Source organism: Anomaloglossus baeobatrachus, chromosome 9 (assembly GCF_048569485.1).
Source record: "Anomaloglossus baeobatrachus isolate aAnoBae1 chromosome 9, aAnoBae1.hap1, whole genome shotgun sequence".
Lineage (NCBI taxonomy): Eukaryota > Metazoa > Chordata > Amphibia > Anura > Aromobatidae > Anomaloglossus > Anomaloglossus baeobatrachus.
The window spans coordinates 37,676,071-37,690,609 of NC_134361.1; the positions used below are offsets into that span (position 1 = coordinate 37,676,071).

A 14,539-nucleotide genomic window follows, 5' to 3' on the forward strand; every position below is an offset into this window, starting at 1 on the left:
TGGGAGAGGTAGGCTGAGAGAAGAGAGGCTGATGCACACACACACACACACACACACACACACGCGCACACTGCACAACACACCACACACACACACTGGGAACCACAAACAACTGCCCTACACAGACACCCACACATACAGACAACGCTGCACACACACAACACCCAACACACAAACACCGCGGCACACACAAATATACGCACATACCGCACAACACACACATTGCACAAAACATACCTCCCCCCAAAACACACCACACACACACAAACCGCGCAACACACACACACAACGCTACAGACACACAGCGCTCCACAAACAACGCAACACACGCAACACACATACAACACCGCTCTCACCCCCCGCCACACCCAGACAACACCCAGAACATGTACAGCGCCCTACACAAACACTTGGTAACTACACACAACAACATCTCTATATATATATATATATATATATATAACAAAAATCATACATGAACTACACAATACGTAAATTCTAGAATACCCGATGCGTAGAATCGGGCCACCTTCTAGTCCTGTAATAATGTGCCCATCCTGTAGTAATGTGCCCATGCTTGTCCCCATCCTGTAGTAATGTGTCGATCCTTGTCCCCATCCTGTAGTAATGTGTCTCATCATTGTCCCTTTTTACTAATGTGTCCATCCTTGTCCCCATCCTGTACAAATGTGTCTCATCATTGTCCCTTTTTACTAATGAGCCCATTTACTAATGAGCCCATCCTTGCCCCATCCTGTAGTAATGTGCCTCATCATTGTCCCTTTTTACTAATGAGCCCATTTACTAATGAGCCCATCCTTGCCCCATCCTGTAGTAATGTGCCTCATCATTGTCCCTTTTTACTAATGAGCCCATTTACTAATGAGCCCATCCTTGCCTCATCCTGTAGTAATGTGCCTCATCATTGTCCCTTTTTACTAATGTGCCCATTCTTGTCCCCATCCTGTAGTAACATGCCCATCCTTGTCCCCATGCTGTAGTAATGTGCCACTGCTGTCAGCGCTTCATCTGAAATTCAGATCAACGTTTTGCTGGTGCTATGCAGAGTCAAGCTCTCTCTGCACAACTATTCCAATGGTAGCTGCTGGCCAATCAGAGGCAAGCAGCTGACATCATAGGCAGAGCACTGTGATCCTATTCATCTCTCTGCTGTTGCTTACATTGCTTGTGTGAAAGACGTCAGCTGGGGCAGTGCTAGATACAGTCAGTGACACCAGCACCACCCACAGCCTCCAGCACCACCCTGAAATGAAGCATGATCAGAGGAGCTCAAGTTTGTTTGGTGCCATCTTGGTGCTGCCATCTTAGATCGCATAATGGTCGCCATCCTCCATGCAACTCAAGTCTTCCCCACATCTCCTTGTTCTTCCTGACATGAGACTTGAGTCTCCCGACTGCGTCAAATGTAACATGGTTTCAGGCAGTAACCGTGGGCAAGGTACTAATTTTTTATGCTCCAGAATATTCCACGAAGGTGGGGATCCTGGGTGGGTGTGTGGACTTGTGCTACGGGGGTGCTATGCCCTTGCTGTCTCTCTGCATTATGAGACTAGTGACAGATTCAGGACTAGAGAGTAATTTCCATGTAAGGCTCTCAATGTTAAATGTAGTTTCCTTTCTATTGGTATTAAATGGAGTCATGTCAGTTTCTCTTTGCCAGCAGCTTACTCATTACTTCTCCTCGGGTGCTTCCAGTTTGGGACCACTTCCAGTCACTATATATACCCTCTTCCCTCTGTAGAGGGTGCCGGTTATTCTGAATTCTCAGTCTGAGACTTTCACCTAGAGGTGGAAGGAGCTGCTGGAGCTCCTTCTCTCAGTTGTAGTGTAGGCTGCAGTCCTGGTGCCTGACTGCAGCCAAGAAGTTGGAGTTTATCCTTTGTTGATTCCCCTGCTTGTCTTCCTTCGCTGGTGTGTTGTTTTAGTGCAGGATTGGCACTAGTGATACTTACCTGCCCACTCACTAGTCATAACTATTGTAGAGTCTCTCAGGATTTCAGGCTCCTGCTTGGTCACAGTTGAGGACCCTGTATAGGGCCTGGATAGGAGTGCAAGGTACAGTTGAAGGTAATTGGAGGAGGTGTCCATCTTCCCTCTCACTAGCTCTAGGGCTCCCCGTTGTTGAAGTGCCCCCTGTGTACCTCTTGTTTGTCATGGTGAAACACTGTGTATTGTTTTGTGCTTTGTCCCATACCAGACCTTCCCCAAATTTCCTTGATGATACTGAGCATTTCTACACACTGTCTCAATTCCTTTCTCTTAACTTGCATGAACTCTGTTTCCTCTGGTTCGCCTGCCTTCACCATAACCCAGCTCAATACTACAGTTCAGTTAGTGAGCATCCGATTCTCAACTTGTGGTTCTGCATTTTCTTATTTTCTTCCGTCTTAAAGGAACTAGTTTGCCAATATGACTGGTACTTAGCTTCTCTACTTCTGACTTCTTGGAACTCCGACCTGTGGCACTCTATTCGTCTTACATTGTCTGTTCCATCCTGGCCAATTACCTCTCTGAGACATAAACTCGGGGCCGTACTGCTAGGCATCCTGTCCCAAGACCTGTCTCTGACTTACTACTATGTATTTCCATCCATTTTCCTTCAGAATCATGCAATGCACTGTCTCAGTCTCCACTCACCTCAGGGACATCATGCAGCTCTGCTCAATAGTCAGACCATAGGTCTTCTTTTACTGCAAGCTGGGCCCTATCTAATCTCCTGGCAGGAAACTGTCTCTTCCCCTTCACTTTAACTCCTCCCACCCTGAGCTAGTCCCAAACATTACCCTGACTCTCTCTTCTGTTAGACATTATACTATCTAACACTAATAACGCATGTTTGAATACTCATTATACATAATTAAAGTAAATATGTTTTCAAGGGGAATGTGGGCAGTATGTCCATCTCCTTACAATCGTACCATTATGTGTAATTTCCAGAAGGGGTTAAATTGCAAACAATTTCCTTATCTATTTATATGATGATTTCCAAGTATCAGCTGGTTTTTCAGTTTCACATTTCATTTATAAACAAACCAAAACTCTGTGTATTGTCACTGTGGCGATGCATACAAATCTAATAAACCCTTTACAAGGTGTGGGCAAATTCACCAAGAAAGAGAAATAGTGACCAAAGAGCAATATACATAAAAATATTATACTTTATTAGAATCAATGTAAAAGCAAATATGAAAAAATACACTAAAAGACAGAGATTATTCCCTTATAGCAGGAAGACAAGACCAAGTGACAGTGCAAAAAAGACCAAATGATATAACCTATAAGATATGTTGTCAATTGTTTAAAAATATCTAAATGGAGTGCTAGAGAGTATAGCTAGTGCAAGAGTCCCAATAAAATTAATGGATATGTATAATGTGCTTAGTATGTGCAAAAGAGAAATCTATATATTGTGGAACACTATCTAATCCAGCAACCAAGGATCAAAATGAATATCTCAATGTGGTCCAAATAGAGAACTGATATAATGAAAAGTTTAGGTTATATACCTTAATGGCTGGTCTGAGAGGATGACTTACCGGCTGCTGACCCTGACGCACGTTTCGTAACTTCCTTAGGGAGCACTGTCTTTTATTGTATTTTTGCATGTTTGCTTTTACATTTATTCTATTAAAGTATAATATTTTTAAATATATTGCTCTTTCTTGGTGAAATTTTCTCTTTCTTGGTGAATTTGCCCACACCTTGTAAGGGGATTATCATATTTAATTTAGTTATTACTCCTATTCTGTTCATATAGACTGCAATATCATTTAGCTTTATTTGCATGAAATAAAATAATTTATTAAGAAATATGAATCAAACACAAAATTCTAAAAGTTCTACATTTTTCATCTTTTATGTAGTTGAAAGAATTTATTTAGCAATAGGGTATATGGAGTATAAACTAAGCCAACAGGGTCTGCTTTTTCTAAGAACCACTTCAATAGAATACAGACATGGCCTATAGATGGGAGTGGTGCAATTTCTGGCAAAAAAATCTGACCTTTTTCCAGACAACAAAACCCCTTAGACATTAATCATCAACACATCATAGGACTCTTGATTATTGATTCATGTAGATAATTTATTGAAATTAAGTTTGAGATTCTTTTAATTTAAGCTCTTTGAATGTGAGATAATATGTGATGAGGTAGCCGTCATTGTACATGTAGAGCTTGTGGTCGTTGGGGTTGTAGGAAAGACTCTGCACGTTCTCCATCACCTTATCAAATTGTACGGTCAGGAAGTCTTCTTTGCTGATGTTAGTGTCGTACATGTAGAAGATCTCCTCTTGCTTTGTACTGAGGGTTCTGGTGGCGTATAAGACTCCACAGACCATGAAAGTGTTGGTGACACCAGGTTTGTATTGGGTTGTAGACCATGTTTGCATCAACTCAAGATTAGTGGCATTAAGTTTACCAATGCGAATGTTGCCGCTATCTTTTTCAGTTGCATAAATGACCCAGAGCCCGTCCTCATCACTGGCTAAGTCTAAATCCTGCCAAGGAGATGATGAGTATGGAAACCGATTGTTGTAGGCGGCATCAGGGAAAGCCTTGTTCTCCACAGTGTTGGTCTCAATGTTCAGTTTGCAGAGATTCACGGTGTTATAGCAGTTATAGTACATTGATTTATTGTACATTATCATCCCACCTCCTTGTCCACTTGCAGGCGGGATTTTTTCTAGCCTATGCTTGTAGATCAGGAGATCGTCGAAGGTGTTGTAGTAATGTATGGTACTCATTGACCTTCCATCTCCATAGATAGGAGCCACAAATTGTACACCTTGGTCATCTCCAAGTAACGAGTCACTTCCCCAGCCTCCATATTTGTAGTTGACTCCCAAATAGTTCAGTTGTACTACAAAAGGTTTGCTGATAGTCACTATTCCTCCATGGTCAAATTTGCCTATGCAAAAAAACCCAAAAGAACATATAACATATTCAAAAAGTATTCACGCCTCAGACATAGACTTATATGTTGAAAACTATAGTTAGGATTCAGACACTTTCTAGGGTTGGCCAAAATTCTAGGTTGGCCAAAATTCATATTTGGTCATCAATCTATACATAATACCCTAAAATCACAGCAGGAAATTTCTCAAACTTTGCACAAATACAGTCATGTGCAAAAGTGTTTGCACTAGTGATGAGCAAGAATGCTTCCTTCTGCTGGATACTTGATAGGTCATTGGAGTGCTCGGGCACACTCATTAATTGACCGAGTATCGCAGGTGCTCGAACACCATGCTCAAGTCTTCACCCCACATGGTTCTCATCAATAAATATGGAGGGATTGCCTGCCATACACGGTAGTTGTGTGGCCATGTTGGCATTGCTGTGATTGGTCAGCTGCACTGCGTCATTGGGTCTTATATGGATGTAATTAAAAGAGTAGATTTAGGAGTGAGACCTTAGATTAGAGTAAGGGGTACTTTACACGTTGCGACATCGCTAGCATCGGCTAGCGATGTCCAGCGCGATAGCACCCGCCCCCCATCGTACATGCGATATCTTGTGGTAGCTGCCGTAGCGAACATAATCGCTACGGCAGCGTCACACGCACATACCTGGTCGGCGACGTCGCTGTGACCACCGAACAATCCCTCCTTCAAGGGGGAGGTGCGTTTGGCGTCACAGCAATGTCACCGCAACGTCACTAAGCGGCCAGCCAATAGAAGCGGAGGGGCGGAGATGAGCGGGACATAACATCCCGCCCACCTCCTTTCTTCCGCATTGCTGGTGGACGCAGGTAAGGAGATGTTTGTCGTTCCTGCGGCTTCACACACAGCGATGTGTGACGCCGCAGGAGCGACAAACAACATCATATCTCCTGATGTAGCGACATTATGGAAATGAACGACGTTACACAGATGAGCGATTTTTACGCTTCTGTGCTCCTTCATCGTCGCACTAAGGATTTGCACGTTGCGATGTCGCTACCGGTGCCGGATGTGCGTCACTAACGACGTGACCCCGACGATATATCGGTAGCGATGTCACAACGTGTAAAGTACCCCTAAGGGTTTCAGCTATACAGAACTTGCACATAAATTCTTTAGCTCTGGAGACAGACTAAAACTGGATACGGGATGGGGGTGTACTAAGCAGAGACAGGAGTGGCTTCAGACTGGGTTTTCCATCCTGATGGCTTTTTTTGTCACAGTCCATGCATAATTAATTGGCTTGTCCAGGACTTTAACATTGATGACCTACGCTTACGATAGGTCATTAATGTGTGATCGGTGAGGAAGCGACATCCGGCACCCTCTCCGATGAGGCGTTCCCGGTGCCTCTTCCAGCCGTAATTACTCAGTTGCAGAGTTGCACAGCACAGCTCCATCATCTGTATAAAGGCCGCGGCCGAGTACTACGTATCCGCCCCCTATTTGAATTAATAGGAGGCAGATATGCAATATCTGACTCTGCCCAATATGCCGTTGATGGAGTTGTGTAGCTCCGTCACTATTTGTGGCCAGCGGTGACACCGGTAATAGCTGATCTGTGGAGATGCCGGGTGTCACATCTCCACTGCTCAGACATTGATGACCTATCTAGAGGTTAAGCTGTCAATGTAAAAGTCCTGGATAACCACTTTAAGTTTATAATTTTGTCATTGCACATTCAGAACACATCACAATAAGATCTATTGTGTTTGGGTCTTCCTACTCTCTTCCAATTAATGATGTGAGGAGAGAGCGATTGAACCTTTGGAATTTAAATAGTAACTGCTGATACATATATCTTATTAGAAAAATCTATATATTTCACATCTTGAACTGATCATTCATTTTTTTATATGCTGAATTCACAGATAAAATCTGTCTTCATGAATAGAGATTTTCCCACTATTGAAATAATGGACGGTAATTGGTGCTCATAAAATTCTATAGCGAGGGAAGGGGCAGAAGGGAAACAGACACAATCATTCTGCTGCAAGTTCTCCTGAACTGATTAGACTAATGTTGGCCGACCATCCGATATCGATGGGTTCGTCCGACAGTTTAACGTGTGTGGACGACTCCCATACATTATTGTCAGGGAAAATATTGATCCACTGTGTCTGATTTCAGAGATAAGTCATCATCACCAGATATGTCGACTATCTCAAAGAGAGCACAGGGGTGCTATGCCAACAGTCATCTAATATGTATGGGGGGGGGGTTAAGACTTTAAATTTCATGTTCTTCTTGAAGACAACCTTCCGACAGAGCACAAGCACGTCTGCAGAGGTTGGGAAAGATGGCTATTTTTGAAGACTTTTCCGACTCACCATAGTTCCCTGGAGGAAGAGGATTTGGTCTTGTTTGGTTTTTCTCACAATCCTCCAACCGTTTTTTTAATTCTTTAATTTCCCTTCTGATCAATAGTACATTGTTTATGTCGTAGACTTCCAGCTGGTTCACCATGACGGAGATGTTATGGCTCTGCAAGAGATAACACATAACACTTAATCATATGCACAGGACATATGGTCACCTCGTTGTCCCATTTGCTCCATTGTAAAGAGATAGACTAAAGGTACCGTCACACTTAGCGACGCTCCAGCGATCCCACCAGCGATCTGACCTGACAGGGATCGCTGGAGCGTCGCTACATGGTCGCTGGTGAGCTGTCAATCAGGAAGATCTCCACAGCGATCAGAGATCAGCCTCCAGCCACCAGCGAACTGTGTAACGACGCTGTGCTTGGTAACCATAATACACATCGGATTACTAAGCAAAGCGCTTTGCTTATAGTTACCCGATGTGTACCTTGGCTACGTGTGCAGGGAGCAGGGAGCCGGCTTCTAGAAGCTGCGGACGCTGGTAATCAAAGTAAATATCAGGTAACCAAGCAAAGCACTTAGCTTGGTTACCCGATGTATACCTTGGTTACCAGCGTCCGCAGAAGCCGGCTCCCTGTTCCCTGCACATTCAGATCGTTGCTCTCTCGCTGTCACAAACAGCGATGTGCGCTTCACAGCGGGAGAGCTACGACCATAAAATGGTCCAGGACATTCAGTAATGACCAGTGACCTCACAGCAGGGGCCAGGTCATTGCTAGATGTCACACACAGCGGCATCGCTAGCAAGATCGCTGCTACGTCACAAAAACCGTGACTCAGCAGCGATGTCGCTTAGTGAGACGTGGTCTTAAATAATGATTTAAATAGAATTTATCAGTCAGGTCAACACAAAATTTTAATCTCTCAGATATAAAACACTATGTGTAAACATCACATTTTAATTTTCTAACGCAAAGATTTCTTGTGTTGTGCTTTGATATACCAAAGACATGATCTGTAGCCATGTAAAATAGATCTCCCAATGAAGTAAATGTTCAAAAGTAAGGTCTATTAATAATATGACATGCCTGGATTACAAGTAGATAAAACAACCAAGTCGTTACAGGTTTTGTAGATGCCGGCTTGCTTTTCTTTATCACCAACCCTATAATATACTTCCCAAATCTCATAAGAGTATTTAAATGAAAAAAAATATGTATATTCTATCTTTTCCAATTCCAGAACATAACTTTACTTTTTTAAATGAACTGATAGCCTTATTAAATATCTAACTGGTTCCCATGGGACTTATAATAAGAAATATTCAGAATACATTTTGTACTTAAGACTTACAAAGATGGCAGATTAGGACAGTTATCTGGTTGGGCAGACAGAATTTGATTAAAATGAAAGTACTCGAGAGTACCATGATGTAGAGTGGTCCCTCCTATTTCTGCTGTCAGGAAATCGCAGCGCAGGGCTTCATACACACTTGCTCAGGTTAATACTGCTGGCTGTGCAGATTCTCCTTTATCCAGCGCAGCTAGGGTTAAGGAATTCCTCTGGTCTCCTAAACTCTGAATGAAAGCTAGAACCAGCTGTTTTTTATTGCTAGTTACTTCTACTATAAAAACATCTCGTCCAGCTCAGGTAAATGCCGGTGATAGCTTCTGCTTAGCTTGCTTTTAGAGGGACCCTGTGAGCTGTGGACCAGGAAGCCATTCAAGGATCAGCTGTGTGTGAAAGCTGTGGTGTTTTTCCTCTCCTGATTCCTTTATGCTTTTTGCCCTTCTGCTTCATTCCTCGAGTCATTACTTCTTCCTGTCATTTGAAGTGCTTTGTGTGATTGTTGTTTATTTTACCCCACTGATCTGGTCACTAAACAAGACCAAGCCCAGAGAAAGACAGGGATAGGCACATGGTCGGCGACGGGGTAAATAAACTCACATAGGGACGTTTAGGAGTGCAGGGATCAGCCTCAGGTGAGGTCAGGAGATGGCCCTGCTCCCCTTTCCCTAGCGCAGGGCCCATTGTAGTAACGTGTACCCTGTGTGTTGCAGTGCTCACCGGGAGTTTCCACATCCCTGGCGGGACCCCAGTAGTCACTATGTGACAACTCCCCATACTCTGTTCAGGCTCTTCCAATCAAAATACATGACATTGGAGACTTTCAATCTCAGTTTGCTTATTAAATTTATACACTCTTCTAGTCCTAGTGTTTGCTTATATACTATAGGGCCATCCATCTGAATTATATTGTGGATTGGTGAAGACGCGGCAAGTTTAAGCTTTGAATTTCATTGGAACAAGTGGATTTGTTGATAGCACTACAGGATCTTTGTGGCTCGAAGAAGCTATTCTTTCTTCTCATGATAAACATCTTACAATCCCTAGAACATTAAGGATATTTATTCAGTATAGATGCCTTCCACTAATGTTTTCTTCTCCTTCACCCTTGATTTCTATATTGGGAAACCCACTGGAGAACCTGTATGTGACATAGATCAGAGATCAAATGGCACATGGTGCAGTAGATTGGGACTCCCATATATATTTTACATTGGGACCAAGCAGCTTTTACTTGGGTCTTTGTTCCTATCCACATCTTTCTTACCTACATGTACAGAGCTTCAACCAGAGCATTGTTGCCATTCATAGAAGTCTTCAGTTGCAATATCAGAGTCTCCATTTCTCTAATCTCCAATTTCACCAACTCAAAGTCCAGCTCGGTGTATGAGATTCCTCCATTCTCCATCGCCTCCACCCGTTTGGTCAGATCGGTCAGCCGTTCCATGTAGATGATCAGTGTACTCTCATAGTCCTGGATCTGTAGGGTAATGTGACGTTATAAGATGTATGCTCATTGGGAGCAAAACATTTTATGGCACAATAGACGGGGTGCAAATATAAGCATATAGTGTCTATACATATTATTCTAAGTGGATAGGTAGACAAGAAACGTTTCCCCTTAGGTTCCCATACCTTTGTGATCTCCTGCTGGACGGTGATACTCAGGTTATGGTTGGATATTTCCAGGATTTCCAAACTATCCGCTGGGAACGTAGAATCTGGGAGAATAACGGAGCATTGACAGACCCCCAGCTCATCCACAGAACCCTGGAAACTGTGATACTGTTGAAAAGTGACAATATCAGTGTTTTATTGTGACAATTATTATGTAATATAATCTTTAATAATACGAATTATCTTATTTCAAATTCTGTAATTTTTGCAAGCACTTGAAACATTGGATTGGAATTGTTGACTTTACAATAGATACATGATATGACAATTATTTTCATCAACATCACAACGAAAAAAAAAATGAGCATATAAACTTGTATACAAAATAATCTAGGATGGTTGCCGATTTAATAGCTACAGATGAAAAAAAATTCCAAAATACCTATTATGACGCCATATTTGCCACGTGAATTGGTTTTAACTTTGTGCAACTTTATTATATACAGATGTGTAGGGTGTGATGATGCCCACCTAACAAATTCTTCAAGACTTCCATTTGCACTGTACTGGAATATAGTAACATTTCTGTAAAGGAGCACGGAGGTGCACACCAGTGATAGAGAACTTGGCATATCTTATGTGGTGTGTGCCTCTTCTGAATTAGTCTTATTTTGCTCCACCAAGTCTTTTCACTAAGATTGGTGTATACAATATCAGTCTTAATTAATTGAGCCCAAAATGTTTGTTGTTCATGATTTTAAAAATACTTGCATAACTGGGGGTGAAATTTGCCCCCATCACTGTGCCTATTTTTTGTAGCTAGTAAATTTCAACTTATTCAGAAAATTATGTTTTTATATCAATTTTATACACTTTAGGACAAAGTTTTGTTGTATCCTGGGTATATTTGCATCTCTGGGGCATCATATTGTACAAGAATAACATGTCTGCTGCACAAATATTAAGTTCGACCAAGTAAACAATATCTTTAACTCATCAAGTGGGGAGGTTAGATAAAACTTAGAACAGAGCATGCATAAGCTTAAGTTATTTGTGAATACATTATAAACCCTTACATTCGTAGGTAGATACACTATCTTGGACAAAATTGTATGGGTGTTTGTTTTTCTCTCTCCTTATGGACTTTTGGTGAAAAATAAATCCCACTTTTTGAAGGAATATTTAGCAAATTGGTATTCAAGATTCTTTCCCTGGCCTTTCCTAGATTTGAATGAAGGGAAAAACAGCAACATAGTAAGGGTCCCGTTACACTTAGCGTCGTTCCGACAACGATACGACCTGGTCAGGATCGCTGGTACGCCGATACATGGTCGCTAGTGAGGTGTCAAACAGGCAGATATAATTAACGACGCAGCAATGATACGGCGATCCGTATAACGACCTCGGGGGTCGTTGGGACTGTGTCACCCAGGCGTGCCAATGAGGTCGCTCGTCGTTGTTATGGCACAGCAATGCATGCTTCCCAGCGGGACACCAATAATCAAAAAATGAACCAGGACGTTCAGGTACGATCGGCGATATCGCAGCAGGGGCTGGTTGCTGCAATGTGTCACACGTAGGAAGATCACTAGCAAGGTCGCTGTTGAGTCACAAAACCTGTGACGTTTCAGCGATCTCGCTAACGACATCACTATGTGTGACGGGGCCTTAAGTTAGAGGTGAGCTTAACTAAATAGTGGCATCGATTATGTCCGAATAACAAGGAAAGTGGAGCCCTGTAGGGCACCAAGACCAGTAATTGAAAGGGCTGCCTTGTATCCTTGGGACAGATCATCAATATCAGATTGGTGGGAGTCTAAATAGATGAATTTGCAGTTGCATAACAGCTATATAAACTATACTTATAGAAGTGAGGTAATTAATCGGTAGATTGGCCAATTCTGGTGCGCATATCAGGTCCAAGGTATGCCATGTTAATGGGAACCTCCTCTGTAAGACTCCGTAACTAAGACCTACAAATGTAAAGGCAATTAACATCCTGCTGTATTTACAAAACACATTAAAATGATGGGAGTGGCTGAACTCAATATGGAGGAGGCTATTACCCCTAAAAGTATTCTGTAAAAAAAAAAGCATAACTGACCAGCACCATATAACAGAATAAAGCAAGTGTGAACAGGTGCAAGGTGCACTGCCCACAACGCATTCTTAAAACAAATGCAGCTGTATGTGCCAAGATATAAGCAAACATTAAAAATGTAAATTCTGAACTGCATTATTGTTATATAGATTATACTCCTCCATCCTTACGGAGCTCTATGTTATTGAGGTCTAGATCTTTAACTGTTGTGCAGTCTTTCTGTAGACATTGGAAACCGTACAATATGCTGTTAAGCCACTTTATAATATCGTTCATAACTGAGAAACCTAATTTGGGTTCTTGTCGAATATGTTAGTGCTATAAAAAATAATAACTTAGAATTCTCTGGTTGGGAAATTCAAAATTAGTTTTCTAGACCCAAATGAAAAAGAATTTCTACCAATTATACATGAAAAATAATAGAATTTTTCATTGAACTTACCAAATTAGCTGCATTAATCTGGCAAACGCCAAGGAGCAAAAAAAAGTAGGTGACCATGGTGTCCTTCTTGTCTTCGATTTCGCTGGCTCGTGTTACCCACTATATATACACACAATGACGTACAGTGCCTACAAGTAGTATTCAACCCCCTGCAGATTTAGCAGGTTTGATAAGATGCAAATAAGTTAGAGCCTGCAAACTTCAAACAAGAGCAGGATTTATTAACAGATGCATAAATCTTACAAACCAACAAGTTATGTTGCTCAGTTAAATTTTAATAAATTTTCAACATAAAAGTGTGGGTCAATTATTATTCAACCCCTAGGATTAATATTTTGTGGAATAACCCTTGTTTGCAATTACAGCTAATAATCGTCTTTTATAAGACCTGATCAAGCCGGCACAGGTCTCTGGAGTTATCTTGGCCCACTCCTCCATGCAGATCTTCTCCAAGTTATCTAGGTTCTTTGGGTGTCTCATGTGGACTTTAATCTTGAGCTCCTTCCACAAGTTTTCAATTGGGTTAAGGTCAGGAGACTGACTAGGCCACTGCAACACCTTGATTTTTTCCCTCTTGAACCAGGCCTTGGTTTTCTTGGCTGTGTGCTTTGGGTCGTTGTCTTGTTGGAAGATGAAATGACGACCCATCTTAAGATCCTTGATGGAGGAGCGCAGGTTCTTGGCCAAAATCTCCAGGTAGGCCGTGCTATCCATCTTCCCATGGATGCGGACCAGATGGCCAGGCCCCTTGGCTGAGAAACAGCCCCACAGCATGATGCTGCCACCACCATGCTTGACTGTAGGGATGGTATTCTTGGGGTCGTATGCAGTGCCATCCAGTCTCCAAACGTCACGTGTGTGGTTGGCACTAAAGATCTCGATCTTGGTCTCATCAGACCAGAGAACCTTGAACCAGTCTGTCTCAGAGTCCTCCAAGTGATCATGAGCAAACTGTAGACGAGCCTTGACATGACGCTTTGAAAGTAAAGGTACCTTACGGGCTCGTCTGGAACAGAGACCATTGCGGTGGAGTACGTTACTTATGGTATTGACTGAAACCAATGTCCCCACTGTCATGAGATCTTCCCGGAGCTCCTTCCTTGTTGTCCTTGGGTTAGCCTTGACTCTTTGGACAAGCCTGGCCTCGGCACGGGTGGAAACTTTCAAAGGCTGTCCAGGCTGCGGAAGGCTAACAGTAGTTCCATAAGCCTTCCACTTCCGGATGATGCTTCCAACAGTGGAGCCAGGTAGGCCCAACTCCTTGGAAAGGGTTTTGTACCCCTTGCCAGCCTTGTGACCCTCCATGATCTTGTCTCTGATGGCCTTGGAATGCTCCTTTGTCTTTCCCATGTTGACCAAGTATGAGTGCTGTTCACAAGTTTGGGGAGGGTCTTAATTAGTCAGAAAAGGCTGGAAAAAGAGATAATTAATCCAAACATGTGAAGCTCATTGTTCTTTGTGCCTGAAATACTTCTTAATACTTTAGGGGAACCAAACAGAATTCTGGTGGTTTGAGGGGTTGAATAATAAATGACCCTCTGAATAAACATTTCACAATTTAAAAAAAAAAAAATAAAAAAAGAAATAACATTCTTTTTTGCTGCATTTCACACTTCCAGGCTGATCTACAGTCCAAATGTCACAATGCCAAGTTAATTCCGAATGTGTAAACCTGCTAAATCTGCAGGGGGTTGAATACTACTTGTAGGCACTGTATATACTTCCTCTCTTCCATTCATCATAAC

At 42.3% G+C, this 14,539-nt stretch overlaps 1 pseudogene; it reads right to left on the minus strand.

Moving 5' to 3' along the window:
- Nucleotides 1-4,114: 4,114 nt before the first annotated feature.
- Nucleotides 4,115-12,851, minus strand: LOC142251796 (olfactomedin-4-like; annotated as a pseudogene).
- Between the last annotated feature and the right edge of the window lie 1,688 nt (nucleotides 12,852-14,539).